General features: G+C 58.4%; 20 non-coding genes across 20 annotated transcripts; all 20 read right to left on the bottom strand.

Annotated features, from left to right (window-relative positions):
* Nucleotides 1-212: 212 nt before the first annotated feature.
* LOC146268930 (U5 spliceosomal RNA) lies at nucleotides 213-331 on the bottom strand. The gene has a single exon (XR_014768233.1). It is a non-coding gene; the product is annotated as a U5 spliceosomal RNA (small nuclear RNA).
* Nucleotides 332-857: 526 nt separating this feature from the next.
* Nucleotides 858-1,048, bottom strand: LOC146268931 (U2 spliceosomal RNA). Its single transcript, XR_014768337.1, has one exon. It is a non-coding gene; the product is annotated as a U2 spliceosomal RNA (small nuclear RNA).
* Nucleotides 1,049-1,710: 662 nt separating this feature from the next.
* On the bottom strand, nucleotides 1,711-1,829 carry LOC146268932 (U5 spliceosomal RNA). Its single transcript, XR_014768234.1, has one exon. It is a non-coding gene; the product is annotated as a U5 spliceosomal RNA (small nuclear RNA).
* A 525-nt stretch (nucleotides 1,830-2,354) lies between these two features.
* On the bottom strand, nucleotides 2,355-2,545 carry LOC146268933 (U2 spliceosomal RNA). Its single transcript, XR_014768338.1, has one exon. It is a non-coding gene; the product is annotated as a U2 spliceosomal RNA (small nuclear RNA).
* Nucleotides 2,546-3,199: 654 nt separating this feature from the next.
* Nucleotides 3,200-3,318, bottom strand: LOC146268934 (U5 spliceosomal RNA). Its single transcript, XR_014768235.1, has one exon. It is a non-coding gene; the product is annotated as a U5 spliceosomal RNA (small nuclear RNA).
* A 526-nt stretch (nucleotides 3,319-3,844) lies between these two features.
* LOC146268935 (U2 spliceosomal RNA) lies at nucleotides 3,845-4,035 on the bottom strand. The gene has a single exon (XR_014768339.1). It is a non-coding gene; the product is annotated as a U2 spliceosomal RNA (small nuclear RNA).
* Nucleotides 4,036-4,697: 662 nt separating this feature from the next.
* LOC146268936 (U5 spliceosomal RNA) lies at nucleotides 4,698-4,816 on the bottom strand. Its single transcript, XR_014768236.1, has one exon. It is a non-coding gene; the product is annotated as a U5 spliceosomal RNA (small nuclear RNA).
* Nucleotides 4,817-5,341: 525 nt separating this feature from the next.
* Nucleotides 5,342-5,532, bottom strand: LOC146268937 (U2 spliceosomal RNA). Its single transcript, XR_014768340.1, has one exon. It is a non-coding gene; the product is annotated as a U2 spliceosomal RNA (small nuclear RNA).
* A 662-nt stretch (nucleotides 5,533-6,194) lies between these two features.
* LOC146268938 (U5 spliceosomal RNA) lies at nucleotides 6,195-6,313 on the bottom strand. Its single transcript, XR_014768238.1, has one exon. It is a non-coding gene; the product is annotated as a U5 spliceosomal RNA (small nuclear RNA).
* A 528-nt stretch (nucleotides 6,314-6,841) lies between these two features.
* LOC146268939 (U2 spliceosomal RNA) lies at nucleotides 6,842-7,032 on the bottom strand. The gene has a single exon (XR_014768341.1). It is a non-coding gene; the product is annotated as a U2 spliceosomal RNA (small nuclear RNA).
* Nucleotides 7,033-7,758: 726 nt separating this feature from the next.
* LOC146268940 (U5 spliceosomal RNA) lies at nucleotides 7,759-7,877 on the bottom strand. The gene has a single exon (XR_014768239.1). It is a non-coding gene; the product is annotated as a U5 spliceosomal RNA (small nuclear RNA).
* Nucleotides 7,878-8,414: 537 nt separating this feature from the next.
* LOC146268941 (U2 spliceosomal RNA) lies at nucleotides 8,415-8,605 on the bottom strand. Its single transcript, XR_014768342.1, has one exon. It is a non-coding gene; the product is annotated as a U2 spliceosomal RNA (small nuclear RNA).
* Nucleotides 8,606-9,470: 865 nt separating this feature from the next.
* Nucleotides 9,471-9,589, bottom strand: LOC146268942 (U5 spliceosomal RNA). Its single transcript, XR_014768240.1, has one exon. It is a non-coding gene; the product is annotated as a U5 spliceosomal RNA (small nuclear RNA).
* Nucleotides 9,590-10,115: 526 nt separating this feature from the next.
* On the bottom strand, nucleotides 10,116-10,306 carry LOC146268943 (U2 spliceosomal RNA). Its single transcript, XR_014768343.1, has one exon. It is a non-coding gene; the product is annotated as a U2 spliceosomal RNA (small nuclear RNA).
* Nucleotides 10,307-11,032: 726 nt separating this feature from the next.
* LOC146268944 (U5 spliceosomal RNA) lies at nucleotides 11,033-11,151 on the bottom strand. Its single transcript, XR_014768241.1, has one exon. It is a non-coding gene; the product is annotated as a U5 spliceosomal RNA (small nuclear RNA).
* Nucleotides 11,152-11,708: 557 nt separating this feature from the next.
* Nucleotides 11,709-11,899, bottom strand: LOC146268945 (U2 spliceosomal RNA). The gene has a single exon (XR_014768344.1). It is a non-coding gene; the product is annotated as a U2 spliceosomal RNA (small nuclear RNA).
* Nucleotides 11,900-12,774: 875 nt separating this feature from the next.
* LOC146268946 (U5 spliceosomal RNA) lies at nucleotides 12,775-12,893 on the bottom strand. The gene has a single exon (XR_014768242.1). It is a non-coding gene; the product is annotated as a U5 spliceosomal RNA (small nuclear RNA).
* Nucleotides 12,894-13,448: 555 nt separating this feature from the next.
* LOC146268947 (U2 spliceosomal RNA) lies at nucleotides 13,449-13,639 on the bottom strand. The gene has a single exon (XR_014768345.1). It is a non-coding gene; the product is annotated as a U2 spliceosomal RNA (small nuclear RNA).
* Nucleotides 13,640-14,392: 753 nt separating this feature from the next.
* On the bottom strand, nucleotides 14,393-14,511 carry LOC146268948 (U5 spliceosomal RNA). The gene has a single exon (XR_014768244.1). It is a non-coding gene; the product is annotated as a U5 spliceosomal RNA (small nuclear RNA).
* Nucleotides 14,512-15,048: 537 nt separating this feature from the next.
* On the bottom strand, nucleotides 15,049-15,239 carry LOC146268949 (U2 spliceosomal RNA). Its single transcript, XR_014768346.1, has one exon. It is a non-coding gene; the product is annotated as a U2 spliceosomal RNA (small nuclear RNA).
* Between the last annotated feature and the right edge of the window lie 810 nt (nucleotides 15,240-16,049).

Raw genomic sequence — 16,049 nt, forward strand, 5'->3', positions numbered from 1 at the left:
CAAGAGGACCAAGAGGAAGCAGGGACCAAGAGGCCCAGCGGGCCACGGAAGGAGCAGGGACCAAAAGGCCAAGGGATCGGGATTAAGCAGAGGAAAAAGGAAGACAAAAAGACCTGCACGCACGCACGCACCCACCCACCCACCCACCCACCCACCCAGCCGCCCAACGCTAACCTTACCCTGCTTTTTTTCCTCACAAATCCATCAGGCTCTGCCCTCCCTCGGGCAAAGCCGACCAAAAATACCACGTCCCGCTCGTCGGCGCTCCCCTCCACGGAAGTCTTTAGTAAAAGGCGAAAGGCTTGTGCGTGCTGAAGGGGAGCCAGAGTGACCGTTTTTGAAACCGCCCAAACGGCCCGCTCCCGACCCCTCCGTTGGCCCTGGCTCGCTCGTCCGCGGCGGCATCCTTCCTTTCCGGGAAAAGGCGTGGAAACGCCACCGGCCGCAAAGGGGCTTTCTCTCTCTCTCTCTTTCTCTCTTTCACTCTCTCTCTTTCACTCTCTCTCTCTCTCTCTTTCACTCTCACTCACTCACTCACTCACTCACTCACTTTCACTCTCACTCACTCACTCACTCACTCACTCACTCTCACTCACTCACTCACTCACTCACTCACTCACTCACTCACTCACTCACTCACTCACTCACTGTCTCCCCCATTTCAAGTCACTCACCTCACTTCAGGTTTTTTTTTTTTTTTTTTTTTTTTATCTAAAAGGGCGGGAAAACGCCGCCGGCCGACGGGCCTCCGCCGCCGCCGCGCGTCAAACCCCTTTTTTCACCTCATCGCCACAAAAACCCCAGCCCCAACCCCAATCGCTCACTCCCTCGTTTTTTTCTCCCTTTGACACGCTTAGAAAGAGTGCACCCTTCCCGGAGGCGCTGCAATACCGGGGCGATGCGCGGAGCGGACGGAGCGAGCCCCTGTTCCGACTCCCTGTGGCAAAAATCCGTTTAATATGTTGTCCTCGCATGGAGGACGTATCAGATATTAAACTGATAAGAACAGATACTACACTTGATCTGAGCCAAAAGGCCGAGAAGCGATGACCCGCACTGCTCCGCGCCCCCCGCGCGCGGGGCCTCCGTGCGCCGGCCGGGACGTTTGGGCGCCGGCCCCTCTGGCGACCGCCGGACCGAGAACGGCCCCGACGACGGAAGCCAAAAGGAAACGCCGACGCCGCAGAGGAAGAAGAAGAAGCGGCGGCGGCGGCGGGGACCGAGAAGACGGCAGCTAAAAGCAAAGGCCAAGCGGGCCACGGAAGAAGAAGCAGGGACCAAGAGGAAGCAGGGACCAAGAGGAAGAAGAAGCAGGGACCAAGAGGAAGCAGGGACCAAGAGGAAGCAGGGACCAAGAGGAAGCAGGGACCAAGAGGAAGCAGGGACCAAGAGGAAGCAGGGACCAAGAGGAAGCAGGGACCAAGAGGACCAAGAGGAAGCAGGGACCAAGAGGACCAAGAGGAAGCAGGGACCAAGAGGACCAAGAGGAAGCAGGGACCAAGAGGACCAAGAGGAAGCAGGGACCAAGAGGCCCAGCGGGCCACGGAAGGAGCAGGGACCAAAAGGCCAAGGGATCGGGATTAAGCAGAGGAAAAAGGAAGACAAAAAGACCTGCACGCACGCACGCACCCACCCACCCACCCACCCACCCACCCAGCCGCCCAACGCTAACCTTACCCTGCTTTTTTTCCTCACAAATCCATCAGGCTCTGCCCTCCCTCGGGCAAAGCCGACCAAAAATACCACGTCCCGCTCGTCGGCGCTCCCCTCCACGGAAGTCTTTAGTAAAAGGCGAAAGGCTTGTGCGTGCTGAAGGGGAGCCAGAGTGACCGTTTTTGAAACCGCCCAAACGGCCCGCTCCCGACCCCTCCGTTGGCCCTGGCTCGCTCGTCCGCGGCGGCATCCTTCCTTTCCGGGAAAAGGCGTGGAAACGCCACCGGCCGCAAAGGGGCTTTCTCTCTCTCTCTCTTTCTCTCTTTCACTCTCTCTCTTTCACTCTCTCTCTCTCTCTCTTTCACTCTCACTCACTCACTCACTCACTCACTCACTTTCACTCTCACTCACTCACTCACTCACTCACTCACTCTCACTCACTCACTCACTCACTCACTCACTCACTCACTCACTCACTCACTCACTCACTCACTGTCTCCCCCATTTCAAGTCACTCACCTCACTTCAGGTTTTTTTTTTTTTTTTTTTTTTTATCTAAAAGGGCGGGAAAACGCCGCCGGCCGACGGGCCTCCGCCGCCGCCGCGCGTCAAACCCCTTTTTTCACCTCATCGCCACAAAAACCCCAGCCCCAACCCCAATCGCTCACTCCCTCGTTTTTTTCTCCCTTTGACACGCTTAGAAAGAGTGCACCCTTCCCGGAGGCGCTGCAATACCGGGGCGATGCGCGGAGCGGACGGAGCGAGCCCCTGTTCCGACTCCCTGTGGCAAAAATCCGTTTAATATGTTGTCCTCGCATGGAGGACGTATCAGATATTAAACTGATAAGAACAGATACTACACTTGATCTGAGCCAAAAGGCCGAGAAGCGATGACCCGCACTGCTCCGCGCCCCCCGCGCGCGGGGCCTCCGTGCGCCGGCCGGGACGTTTGGGCGCCGGCCCCTCTGGCGACCGCCGGACCGAGAACGGCCCCGACGACGGAAGCCAAAAGGAAACGCCGACGCCGCAGAGGAAGAAGAAGAAGCGGCGGCGGCGGCGGGGACCGAGAAGACGGCAGCTAAAAGCAAAGGCCAAGCGGGCCACGGAAGAAGAAGCAGGGACCAAGAGGAAGCAGGGACCAAGAGGAAGAAGAAGCAGGGACCAAGAGGAAGCAGGGACCAAGAGGAAGCAGGGACCAAGAGGAAGCAGGGACCAAGAGGAAGCAGGGACCAAGAGGAAGCAGGGACCAAGAGGAAGCAGGGACCAAGAGGACCAAGAGGAAGCAGGGACCAAGAGGACCAAGAGGAAGCAGGGACCAAGAGGACCAAGAGGAAGCAGGGACCAAGAGGACCAAGAGGAAGCAGGGACCAAGAGGCCCAGCGGGCCACGGAAGGAGCAGGGACCAAAAGGCCAAGGGATCGGGATTAAGCAGAGGAAAAAGGAAGACAAAAAGACCTGCACGCACGCACGCACCCACCCACCCACCCACCCAGCCGCCCAACGCTAACCTTACCCTGCTTTTTTTCCTCACAAATCCATCAGGCTCTGCCCTCCCTCGGGCAAAGCCGACCAAAAATACCACGTCCCGCTCGTCGGCGCTCCCCTCCACGGAAGTCTTTAGTAAAAGGCGAAAGGCTTGTGCGTGCTGAAGGGGAGCCAGAGTGACCGTTTTTGAAACCGCCCAAACGGCCCGCTCCCGACCCCTCCGTTGGCCCTGGCTCGCTCGTCCGCGGCGGCATCCTTCCTTTCCGGGAAAAGGCGTGGAAACGCCACCGGCCGCAAAGGGGCTTTCTCTCTCTCTCTCTTTCTCTCTTTCACTCTCTCTCTTTCACTCTCTCTCTCTCTCTCTTTCACTCTCACTCACTCACTCACTCACTCACTCACTTTCACTCTCACTCACTCACTCACTCACTCACTCACTCTCACTCACTCACTCACTCACTCACTCACTCACTCACTCACTCACTCACTCACTCACTCACTGTCTCCCCCATTTCAAGTCACTCACCTCACTTCAGGTTTTTTTTTTTTTTTTTTTTTTTTATCTAAAAGGGCGGGAAAACGCCGCCGGCCGACGGGCCTCCGCCGCCGCCGCGCGTCAAACCCCTTTTTTCACCTCATCGCCACAAAAACCCCAGCCCCAACCCCAATCGCTCACTCCCTCGTTTTTTTCTCCCTTTGACACGCTTAGAAAGAGTGCACCCTTCCCGGAGGCGCTGCAATACCGGGGCGATGCGCGGAGCGGACGGAGCGAGCCCCTGTTCCGACTCCCTGTGGCAAAAATCCGTTTAATATGTTGTCCTCGCATGGAGGACGTATCAGATATTAAACTGATAAGAACAGATACTACACTTGATCTGAGCCAAAAGGCCGAGAAGCGATGACCCGCACTGCTCCGCGCCCCCCGCGCGCGGGGCCTCCGTGCGCCGGCCGGGACGTTTGGGCGCCGGCCCCTCTGGCGACCGCCGGACCGAGAACGGCCCCGACGACGGAAGCCAAAAGGAAACGCCGACGCCGCAGAGGAAGAAGAAGAAGCGGCGGCGGCGGCGGGGACCGAGAAGACGGCAGCTAAAAGCAAAGGCCAAGCGGGCCACGGAAGAAGAAGCAGGGACCAAGAGGAAGCAGGGACCAAGAGGAAGAAGAAGCAGGGACCAAGAGGAAGCAGGGACCAAGAGGAAGCAGGGACCAAGAGGAAGCAGGGACCAAGAGGAAGCAGGGACCAAGAGGAAGCAGGGACCAAGAGGAAGCAGGGACCAAGAGGACCAAGAGGAAGCAGGGACCAAGAGGACCAAGAGGAAGCAGGGACCAAGAGGACCAAGAGGAAGCAGGGACCAAGAGGACCAAGAGGAAGCAGGGACCAAGAGGCCCAGCGGGCCACGGAAGGAGCAGGGACCAAAAGGCCAAGGGATCGGGATTAAGCAGAGGAAAAAGGAAGACAAAAAGACCTGCACGCACGCACGCACCCACCCACCCACCCACCCACCCACCCAGCCGCCCAACGCTAACCTTACCCTGCTTTTTTTCCTCACAAATCCATCAGGCTCTGCCCTCCCTCGGGCAAAGCCGACCAAAAATACCACGTCCCGCTCGTCGGCGCTCCCCTCCACGGAAGTCTTTAGTAAAAGGCGAAAGGCTTGTGCGTGCTGAAGGGGAGCCAGAGTGACCGTTTTTGAAACCGCCCAAACGGCCCGCTCCCGACCCCTCCGTTGGCCCTGGCTCGCTCGTCCGCGGCGGCATCCTTCCTTTCCGGGAAAAGGCGTGGAAACGCCACCGGCCGCAAAGGGGCTTTCTCTCTCTCTCTCTTTCTCTCTTTCACTCTCTCTCTTTCACTCTCTCTCTCTCTCTCTTTCACTCTCACTCACTCACTCACTCACTCACTCACTTTCACTCTCACTCACTCACTCACTCACTCACTCACTCTCACTCACTCACTCACTCACTCACTCACTCACTCACTCACTCACTCACTCACTCACTCACTGTCTCCCCCATTTCAAGTCACTCACCTCACTTCAGGTTTTTTTTTTTTTTTTTTTTTTTATCTAAAAGGGCGGGAAAACGCCGCCGGCCGACGGGCCTCCGCCGCCGCCGCGCGTCAAACCCCTTTTTTCACCTCATCGCCACAAAAACCCCAGCCCCAACCCCAATCGCTCACTCCCTCGTTTTTTTCTCCCTTTGACACGCTTAGAAAGAGTGCACCCTTCCCGGAGGCGCTGCAATACCGGGGCGATGCGCGGAGCGGACGGAGCGAGCCCCTGTTCCGACTCCCTGTGGCAAAAATCCGTTTAATATGTTGTCCTCGCATGGAGGACGTATCAGATATTAAACTGATAAGAACAGATACTACACTTGATCTGAGCCAAAAGGCCGAGAAGCGATGACCCGCACTGCTCCGCGCCCCCCGCGCGCGGGGCCTCCGTGCGCCGGCCGGGACGTTTGGGCGCCGGCCCCTCTGGCGACCGCCGGACCGAGAACGGCCCCGACGACGGAAGCCAAAAGGAAACGCCGACGCCGCAGAGGAAGAAGAAGAAGCGGCGGCGGCGGCGGGGACCGAGAAGACGGCAGCTAAAAGCAAAGGCCAAGCGGGCCACGGAAGAAGAAGCAGGGACCAAGAGGAAGCAGGGACCAAGAGGAAGAAGAAGCAGGGACCAAGAGGAAGCAGGGACCAAGAGGAAGCAGGGACCAAGAGGAAGCAGGGACCAAGAGGAAGCAGGGACCAAGAGGAAGCAGGGACCAAGAGGAAGCAGGGACCAAGAGGACCAAGAGGAAGCAGGGACCAAGAGGACCAAGAGGAAGCAGGGACCAAGAGGACCAAGAGGAAGCAGGGACCAAGAGGACCAAGAGGAAGCAGGGACCAAGAGGCCCAGCGGGCCACGGAAGGAGCAGGGACCAAAAGGCCAAGGGATCGGGATTAAGCAGAGGAAAAAGGAAGACAAAAAGACCTGCACGCACGCACGCACCCACCCACCCACCCACCCACCCACCCAGCCGCCCAACGCTAACCTTACCCTGCTTTTTTTCCTCACAAATCCATCAGGCTCTGCCCTCCCTCGGGCAAAGCCGACCAAAAATACCACGTCCCGCTCGTCGGCGCTCCCCTCCACGGAAGTCTTTAGTAAAAGGCGAAAGGCTTGTGCGTGCTGAAGGGGAGCCAGAGTGACCGTTTTTGAAACCGCCCAAACGGCCCGCTCCCGACCCCTCCGTTGGCCCTGGCTCGCTCGTCCGCGGCGGCATCCTTCCTTTCCGGGAAAAGGCGTGGAAACGCCACCGGCCGCAAAGGGGCTTTCTCTCTCTCTCTCTTTCTCTCTTTCACTCTCTCTCTTTCACTCTCTCTCTCTCTCTCTTTCACTCTCACTCACTCACTCACTCACTCACTCACTTTCACTCTCACTCACTCACTCACTCACTCACTCACTCTCACTCACTCACTCACTCACTCACTCACTCACTCACTCACTCACTCACTCACTCACTCACTCACTGTCTCCCCCATTTCAAGTCACTCACCTCACTTCAGGTTTTTTTTTTTTTTTTTTTTTTATCTAAAAGGGCGGGAAAACGCCGCCGGCCGACGGGCCTCCGCCGCCGCCGCGCGTCAAACCCCTTTTTTCACCTCATCGCCACAAAAACCCCAGCCCCAACCCCAATCGCTCACTCCCTCGTTTTTTTCTCCCTTTGACACGCTTAGAAAGAGTGCACCCTTCCCGGAGGCGCTGCAATACCGGGGCGATGCGCGGAGCGGACGGAGCGAGCCCCTGTTCCGACTCCCTGTGGCAAAAATCCGTTTAATATGTTGTCCTCGCATGGAGGACGTATCAGATATTAAACTGATAAGAACAGATACTACACTTGATCTGAGCCAAAAGGCCGAGAAGCGATGACCCGCACTGCTCCGCGCCCCCCGCGCGCGGGGCCTCCGTGCGCCGGCCGGGACGTTTGGGCGCCGGCCCCTCTGGCGACCGCCGGACCGAGAACGGCCCCGACGACGGAAGCCAAAAGGAAACGCCGACGCCGCAGAGGAAGAAGAAGAAGCGGCGGCGGCGGCGGGGACCGAGAAGACGGCAGCTAAAAGCAAAGGCCAAGCGGGCCACGGAAGAAGAAGCAGGGACCAAGAGGAAGCAGGGACCAAGAGGAAGCAGGGACCAAGAGGACCAAGAGGAAGCAGGGACCAAGAGGAAGCAGGGACCAAGAGGAAGCAGGGACCAAGAGGAAGCAGGGACCAAGAGGAAGCAGGGACCAAGAGGACCAAGAGGAAGCAGGGACCAAGAGGACCAAGAGGAAGCAGGGACCAAGAGGACCAAGAGGAAGCAGGGACCAAGAGGACCAAGAGGAAGCAGGGACCAAGAGGACCAAGAGGAAGCAGGGACCAAGAGGACCAAGAGGAAGCAGGGACCAAGAGGACCAAGAGGAAGCAGGGACCAAGAGGCCCAGCGGGCCACGGAAGGAGCAGGGACCAAAAGGCCAAGGGATCGGGATTAAGCAGAGGAAAAAGGAAGACAAAAAGACCTGCACGCACGCACGCACCCACCCACCCACCCACCCACCCACCCAGCCGCCCAACGCTAACCTTACCCTGCTTTTTTTCCTCACAAATCCATCAGGCTCTGCCCTCCCTCGGGCAAAGCCGACCAAAAATACCACGTCCCGCTCGTCGGCGCTCCCCTCCACGGAAGTCTTTAGTAAAAGGCGAAAGGCTTGTGCGTGCTGAAGGGGAGCCAGAGTGACCGTTTTTGAAACCGCCCAAACGGCCCGCTCCCGACCCCTCCGTTGGCCCTGGCTCGCTCGTCCGCGGCGGCATCCTTCCTTTCCGGGAAAAGGCGTGGAAACGCCACCGGCCGCAAAGGGGCTTTCTCTCTCTCTCTCTCTCTCTCTTTCACTCTCTCTCTTTCACTCTCTCTCTCTCTCTCTTTCACTCTCACTCACTCACTCACTCACTCACTCACTTTCACTCTCACTCACTCACTCACTCACTCTCACTCACTCACTCACTCACTCACTCACTCACTCACTCACTCACTCACTCACTGTCTCCCCCATTCCAAGTCACTCACCTCACTTCAGTTTTTTTTTTTTTTTTTTCTTTTTATATCTAAAAGGGCGGGAAAACGCCGCCGGCCGACGGGGCTCCGCCGCCGCCGCCGCGCGCGTCAAACCCCTTTTTTCACCTCATCGCCACAAAAACCCCAGCCCCAACCCCAAAAACCCCAGCCCCAACCCCAATCGCTCACTCCCTCGTTTTTTTCTCCCTTTGACACGCTTAGAAAGAGTGCACCCTTCCCGGAGGCGCTGCAATACCGGGGCGATGCGCGGAGCGGACGGAGCGAGCCCCTGTTCCGACTCCCTGTGGCAAAAATCCGTTTAATATGTTGTCCTCGCATGGAGGACGTATCAGATATTAAACTGATAAGAACAGATACTACACTTGATCTGAGCCAAAAGGCCGAGAAGCGATGACCCGCACTGCTCCGCGCCCCCCGCGCGCGGGGCCTCCGTGCGCCGGCCGGGACGTTTGGGCGCCGGCCCCTCTGGCGACCGCCGGACCGAGAACGGCCCCGACGACGGAAGCCAAAAGGAAACGCCGACGCCGCAGAGGAAGAAGAAGAAGCGGCGGCGGCGGCGGGGACCGAGAAGACGGCAGCTAAAAGCAAAGGCCAAGCGGGCCACGGAAGAAGAAGCAGGGACCAAGAGGAAGCAGGGACCAAGAGGAAGAAGAAGCAGGGACCAAGAGGAAGCAGGGACCAAGAGGAAGCAGGGACCAAGAGGAAGCAGGGACCAAGAGGAAGCAGGGACCAAGAGGAAGCAGGGACCAAGAGGAAGCAGGGACCAAGAGGAAGCAGGGACCAAGAGGACCAAGAGGAAGCAGGGACCAAGAGGACCAAGAGGAAGCAGGGACCAAGAGGACCAAGAGGAAGCAGGGACCAAGAGGACCAAGAGGAAGCAGGGACCAAGAGGACCAAGAGGAAGCAGGGACCAAGAGGACCAAGAGGAAGCAGGGACCAAGAGGACCAAGAGGAAGCAGGGACCAAGAGGACCAAGAGGAAGCAGGGACCAAGAGGACCAAGAGGAAGCAGGGACCAAGAGGACCAAGAGGAAGCAGGGACCAAGAGGACCAAGAGGAAGCAGGGACCAAGAGGCCCAGCGGGCCACGGAAGGAGCAGGGACCAAAAGGCCAAGGGATCGGGATTAAGCAGAGGAAAAAGGAAGACAAAAAGACCTGCACGCACGCACGCACCCACCCACCCACCCACCCACCCACCCACCCAGCCGCCCAACGCTAACCTTACCCTGCTTTTTTTCCTCACAAATCCATCAGGCTCTGCCCTCCCTCGGGCAAAGCCGACCAAAAATACCACGTCCCGCTCGTCGGCGCTCCCCTCCACGGAAGTCTTTAGTAAAAGGCGAAAGGCTTGTGCGTGCTGAAGGGGAGCCAGAGTGACCGTTTTTGAAACCGCCCAAACGGCCCGCTCCCGACCCCTCCGTTGGCCCTGGCTCGCTCGTCCGCGGCGGCATCCTTCCTTTCCGGGAAAAGGCGTGGAAACGCCACCGGCCGCAAAGGGGCTTTCTCTCTCTCTCTCTCTTTCTCTCTTTCACTCTCTCTCTTTCACTCTCTCTCTCTCTCTCTTTCACTCTCACTCACTCACTCACTCACTCACTCACTTTCACTCTCACTCACTCACTCACTCACTCACTCACTCTCACTCACTCACTCACTCACTCACTCACTCACTCACTCACTCACTCACTCACTCACTCACTGTCTCCCCCATTTCAAGTCACTCACCTCACTTCAGGTTTTTTTTTTTTTTTTTTTTTTATCTAAAAGGGCGGGAAAACGCCGCCGGCCGACGGGCCTCCGCCGCCGCCGCGCGTCAAACCCCTTTTTTCACCTCATCGCCACAAAAACCCCAGCCCCAACCCCAATCGCTCACTCCCTCGTTTTTTTCTCCCTTTGACACGCTTAGAAAGAGTGCACCCTTCCCGGAGGCGCTGCAATACCGGGGCGATGCGCGGAGCGGACGGAGCGAGCCCCTGTTCCGACTCCCTGTGGCAAAAATCCGTTTAATATGTTGTCCTCGCATGGAGGACGTATCAGATATTAAACTGATAAGAACAGATACTACACTTGATCTGAGCCAAAAGGCCGAGAAGCGATGACCCGCACTGCTCCGCGCCCCCCGCGCGCGGGGCCTCCGTGCGCCGGCCGGGACGTTTGGGCGCCGGCCCCTCTGGCGACCGCCGGACCGAGAACGGCCCCGACGACGGAAGCCAAAAGGAAACGCCGACGCCGCAGAGGAAGAAGAAGAAGCGGCGGCGGCGGCGGGGACCGAGAAGACGGCAGCTAAAAGCAAAGGCCAAGCGGGCCACGGAAGAAGAAGCAGGGACCAAGAGGAAGCAGGGACCAAGAGGAAGCAGGGACCAAGAGGACCAAGAGGAAGCAGGGACCAAGAGGAAGCAGGGACCAAGAGGAAGCAGGGACCAAGAGGAAGCAGGGACCAAGAGGAAGCAGGGACCAAGAGGACCAAGAGGAAGCAGGGACCAAGAGGACCAAGAGGAAGCAGGGACCAAGAGGACCAAGAGGAAGCAGGGACCAAGAGGACCAAGAGGAAGCAGGGACCAAGAGGACCAAGAGGAAGCAGGGACCAAGAGGACCAAGAGGAAGCAGGGACCAAGAGGACCAAGAGGAAGCAGGGACCAAGAGGCCCAGCGGGCCACGGAAGGAGCAGGGACCAAAAGGCCAAGGGATCGGGATTAAGCAGAGGAAAAAGGAAGACAAAAAGACCTGCACGCACGCACGCACCCACCCACCCACCCACCCACCCACCCAGCCGCCCAACGCTAACCTTACCCTGCTTTTTTTCCTCACAAATCCATCAGGCTCTGCCCTCCCTCGGGCAAAGCCGACCAAAAATACCACGTCCCGCTCGTCGGCGCTCCCCTCCACGGAAGTCTTTAGTAAAAGGCGAAAGGCTTGTGCGTGCTGAAGGGGAGCCAGAGTGACCGTTTTTGAAACCGCCCAAACGGCCCGCTCCCGACCCCTCCGTTGGCCCTGGCTCGCTCGTCCGCGGCGGCATCCTTCCTTTCCGGGAAAAGGCGTGGAAACGCCACCGGCCGCAAAGGGGCTTTCTCTCTCTCTCTCTCTCTCTCTTTCACTCTCTCTCTTTCACTCTCTCTCTCTCTCTCTTTCACTCTCACTCACTCACTCACTCACTCACTCACTTTCACTCTCACTCACTCACTCACTCACTCTCACTCACTCACTCACTCACTCACTCACTCACTCACTCACTCACTCACTCACTCACTCACTCACTCACTCACTGTCTCCCCCATTCCAAGTCACTCACCTCACTTCAGTTTTTTTTTTTTTTTTTTCTTTTTATATCTAAAAGGGCGGGAAAACGCCGCCGGCCGACGGGGCTCCGCCGCCGCCGCCGCGCGCGTCAAACCCCTTTTTTCACCTCATCGCCACAAAAACCCCAGCCCCAACCCCAAAAACCCCAGCCCCAACCCCAATCGCTCACTCCCTCGTTTTTTTCTCCCTTTGACACGCTTAGAAAGAGTGCACCCTTCCCGGAGGCGCTGCAATACCGGGGCGATGCGCGGAGCGGACGGAGCGAGCCCCTGTTCCGACTCCCTGTGGCAAAAATCCGTTTAATATGTTGTCCTCGCATGGAGGACGTATCAGATATTAAACTGATAAGAACAGATACTACACTTGATCTGAGCCAAAAGGCCGAGAAGCGATGACCCGCACTGCTCCGCGCCCCCCGCGCGCGGGGCCTCCGTGCGCCGGCCGGGACGTTTGGGCGCCGGCCCCTCTGGCGACCGCCGGACCGAGAACGGCCCCGACGACGGAAGCCAAAAGGAAACGCCGACGCCGCAGAGGAAGAAGAAGAAGCGGCGGCGGCGGCGGGGACCGAGAAGACGGCAGCTAAAAGCAAAGGCCAAGCGGGCCACGGAAGAAGAAGCAGGGACCAAGAGGAAGCAGGGACCAAGAGGAAGAAGAAGCAGGGACCAAGAGGAAGCAGGGACCAAGAGGAAGCAGGGACCAAGAGGAAGCAGGGACCAAGAGGAAGCAGGGACCAAGAGGAAGCAGGGACCAAGAGGAAGCAGGGACCAAGAGGACCAAGAGGAAGCAGGGACCAAGAGGACCAAGAGGAAGCAGGGACCAAGAGGACCAAGAGGAAGCAGGGACCAAGAGGACCAAGAGGAAGCAGGGACCAAGAGGACCAAGAGGAAGCAGGGACCAAGAGGACCAAGAGGAAGCAGGGACCAAGAGGACCAAGAGGAAGCAGGGACCAAGAGGACCAAGAGGACCAAGAGGAAGCAGGGACCAAGAGGACCAAGAGGAAGCAGGGACCAAGAGGACCAAGAGGAAGCAGGGACCAAGAGGACCAAGAGGAAGCAGGGACCAAGAGGACCAAGAGGAAGCAGGGACCAAGAGGCCCAGCGGGCCACGGAAGGAGCAGGGACCAAAAGGCCAAGGGATCGGGATTAAGCAGAGGAAAAAGGAAGACAAAAAGACCTGCACGCACGCACGCACCCACCCACCCACCCACCCACCCAGCCGCCCAACGCTAACCTTACCCTGCTTTTTTTCCTCACAAATCCATCAGGCTCTGCCCTCCCTCGGGCAAAGCCGACCAAAAATACCACGTCCCGCTCGTCGGCGCTCCCCTCCACGGAAGTCTTTAGTAAAAGGCGAAAGGCTTGTGCGTGCTGAAGGGGAGCCAGAGTGACCGTTTTTGAAACCGCCCAAACGGCCCGCTCCCGACCCCTCCGTTGGCCCTGGCTCGCTCGTCCGCGGCGGCATCCTTCCTTTCCGGGAAAAGGCGTGGAAACGCCACCGGCCGCAAAGGGGCTTTCTCTCTCTCTCTCTTTCTCTCTTTCACTCTCTCTCTTTCACTCTCTCTCTCTCTCTCTTTCACTCTCACTCACTCACTCACTCACTCACTCACTTTCACTCTCACTCACTCACTCACTCACTCACTCACTCTCACTCACTCACTCACTCACTCACTCACTCACTCACTCACTCACTCACTCACTCACTCACTGTCTCCCCCATTTCAAGTCACTCACCTCACTTCAGGTTTTTTTTTTTTTTTTTTTCTTTTTATATCTAAAAGGGCGGGAAAACGCCGCCGGCCGACGGGGCTCCGCCGCCGCCGCCGCGCGCGTCAAACCCCTTTTTTCACCTCATCGCCACAAAAACCCCAGCCCCAACCCCAAAAACCCCAGCCCCAACCCCAATCGCTCACTCCCTCGTTTTTTTCTCCCTTTGACACGCTTAGAAAGAGTGCACCCTTCCCGGAGGCGCTGCAATACCGGGGCGATGCGCGGAGCGGACGGAGCGAGCCCCTGTTCCGACTCCCTGTGGCAAAAATCCGTTTAATATGTTGTCCTCGCATGGAGGACGTATCAGATATTAAACTGATAAGAACAGATACTACACTTGATCTGAGCCAAAAGGCCGAGAAGCGATGACCCGCACTGCTCCGCGCCCCCCGCGCGCGGGGCCTCCGTGCGCCGGCCGGGACGTTTGGGCGCCGGCCCCTCTGGCGACCGCCGGACCGAGAACGGCCCCGACGACGGAAGCCAAAAGGAAACGCCGACGCCGCAGAGGAAGAAGAAGAAGCGGCGGCGGCGGCGGGGACCGAGAAGACGGCAGCTAAAAGCAAAGGCCAAGCGGGCCACGGAAGAAGAAGCAGGGACCAAGAGGAAGCAGGGACCAAGAGGAAGAAGAAGCAGGGACCAAGAGGAAGCAGGGACCAAGAGGAAGCAGGGACCAAGAGGAAGCAGGGACCAAGAGGAAGCAGGGACCAAGAGGAAGCAGGGACCAAGAGGACCAAGAGGAAGCAGGGACCAAGAGGACCAAGAGGAAGCAGGGACCAAGAGGACCAAGAGGAAGCAGGGACCAAGAGGACCAAGAGGAAGCAGGGACCAAGAGGACCAAGAGGAAGCAGGGACCAAGAGGACCAAGAGGAAGCAGGGACCAAGAGGACCAAGAGGAAGCAGGGACCAAGAGGACCAAGAGGAAGCAGGGACCAAGAGGCCCAGCGGGCCACGGAAGGAGCAGGGACCAAAAGGCCAAGGGATCGGGATTAAGCAGAGGAAAAAGGAAGACAAAAAGACCTGCACGCACGCACGCACCCACCCACCCACCCACCCACCCACCCACCCAGCCGCCCAACGCTAACCTTACCCTGCTTTTTTTCCTCACAAATCCATCAGGCTCTGCCCTCCCTCGGGCAAAGCCGACCAAAAATACCACGTCCCGCTCGTCGGCGCTCCCCTCCACGGAAGTCTTTAGTAAAAGGCGAAAGGCTTGTGCGTGCTGAAGGGGAGCCAGAGTGACCGTTTTTGAAACCGCCCAAACGGCCCGCTCCCGACCCCTCCGTTGGCCCTGGCTCGCTCGTCCGCGGCGGCATCCTTCCTTTCCGGGAAAAGGCGTGGAAACGCCACCGGCCGCAAAGGGGCTTTCTCTCTCTCTCTCTCTCTCTTTCACTCTCTCTCTTTCACTCTCTCTCTCTCTCTCTTTCACTCTCACTCACTCACTCACTCACTCACTCACTTTCACTCTCACTCACTCACTCACTCACTCTCACTCACTCACTCACTCACTCACTCACTCACTCACTCACTCACTCACTCACTCACTGTCTCCCCCATTCCAAGTCACTCACCTCACTTCAGTTTTTTTTTTTTTTTTCTTTTTATATCTAAAAGGGCGGGAAAACGCCGCCGGCCGACGGGGCTCCGCCGCCGCCGCCGCGCGCGTCAAACCCCTTTTTTCACCTCATCGCCACAAAAACCCCAGCCCCAACCCCAAAAACCCCAGCCCCAACCCCAATCGCTCACTCCCTCGTTTTTTTCTCCCTTTGACACGCTTAGAAAGAGTGCACCCTTCCCGGAGGCGCTGCAATACCGGGGCGATGCGCGGAGCGGACGGAGCGAGCCCCTGTTCCGACTCCCTGTGGCAAAAATCCGTTTAATATGTTGTCCTCGCATGGAGGACGTATCAGATATTAAACTGATAAGAACAGATACTACACTTGATCTGAGCCAAAAGGCCGAGAAGCGATGACCCGCACTGCTCCGCGCCCCCCGCGCGCGGGGCCTCCGTGCGCCGGCCGGGACGTTTGGGCGCCGGCCCCTCTGGCGACCGCCGGACCGAGAACGGCCCCGACGACGGAAGCCAAAAGGAAACGCCGACGCCGCAGAGGAAGAAGAAGAAGCGGCGGCGGCGGCGGGGACCGAGAAGACGGCAGCTAAAAGCAAAGGCCAAGCGGGCCACGGAAGAAGAAGCAGGGACCAAGAGGAAGCAGGGACCAAGAGGAAGAAGAAGCAGGGACCAAGAGGAAGCAGGGACCAAGAGGAAGCAGGGACCAAGAGGAAGCAGGGACCAAGAGGAAGCAGGGACCAAGAGGAAGCAGGGACCAAGAGGAAGCAGGGACCAAGAGGACCAAGAGGAAGCAGGGACCAAGAGGACCAAGAGGAAGCAGGGACCAAGAGGACCAAGAGGAAGCAGGGACCAAGAGGACCAAGAGGAAGCAGGGACCAAGAGGACCAAGAGGAAGCAGGGACCAAGAGGACCAAGAGGAAGCAGGGACCAAGAGGACCAAGAGGAAGCAGGGACCAAGAGGACCAAGAGGAAGCAGGGACCAAGAGGACCAAGAGGAAGCAGGGACCAAGAGGACCAAGAGGAAGCAGGGACCAAGAGGACCAAGAGGAAGCAGGGACCAAGAGGCCCAGCGGGCCACGGAAGGAGCAGGGACCAAAAGGCCAAGGGATCGGGATTAAGCAGAGGAAAAAGGAAGACAAAAAGACCTGCACGCACGCACGCACCCACCCACCCACCCACCCACCCACCCAGCCGCCCAACGCTAACCTTA

This window comes from Hypomesus nipponensis, chromosome 10 (genome assembly GCF_054491055.1).
Source record: "Hypomesus nipponensis isolate SF chromosome 10, ASM5449105v1, whole genome shotgun sequence".
Classification (NCBI taxonomy): Eukaryota; Metazoa; Chordata; class Actinopteri; order Osmeriformes; family Osmeridae; genus Hypomesus; species Hypomesus nipponensis.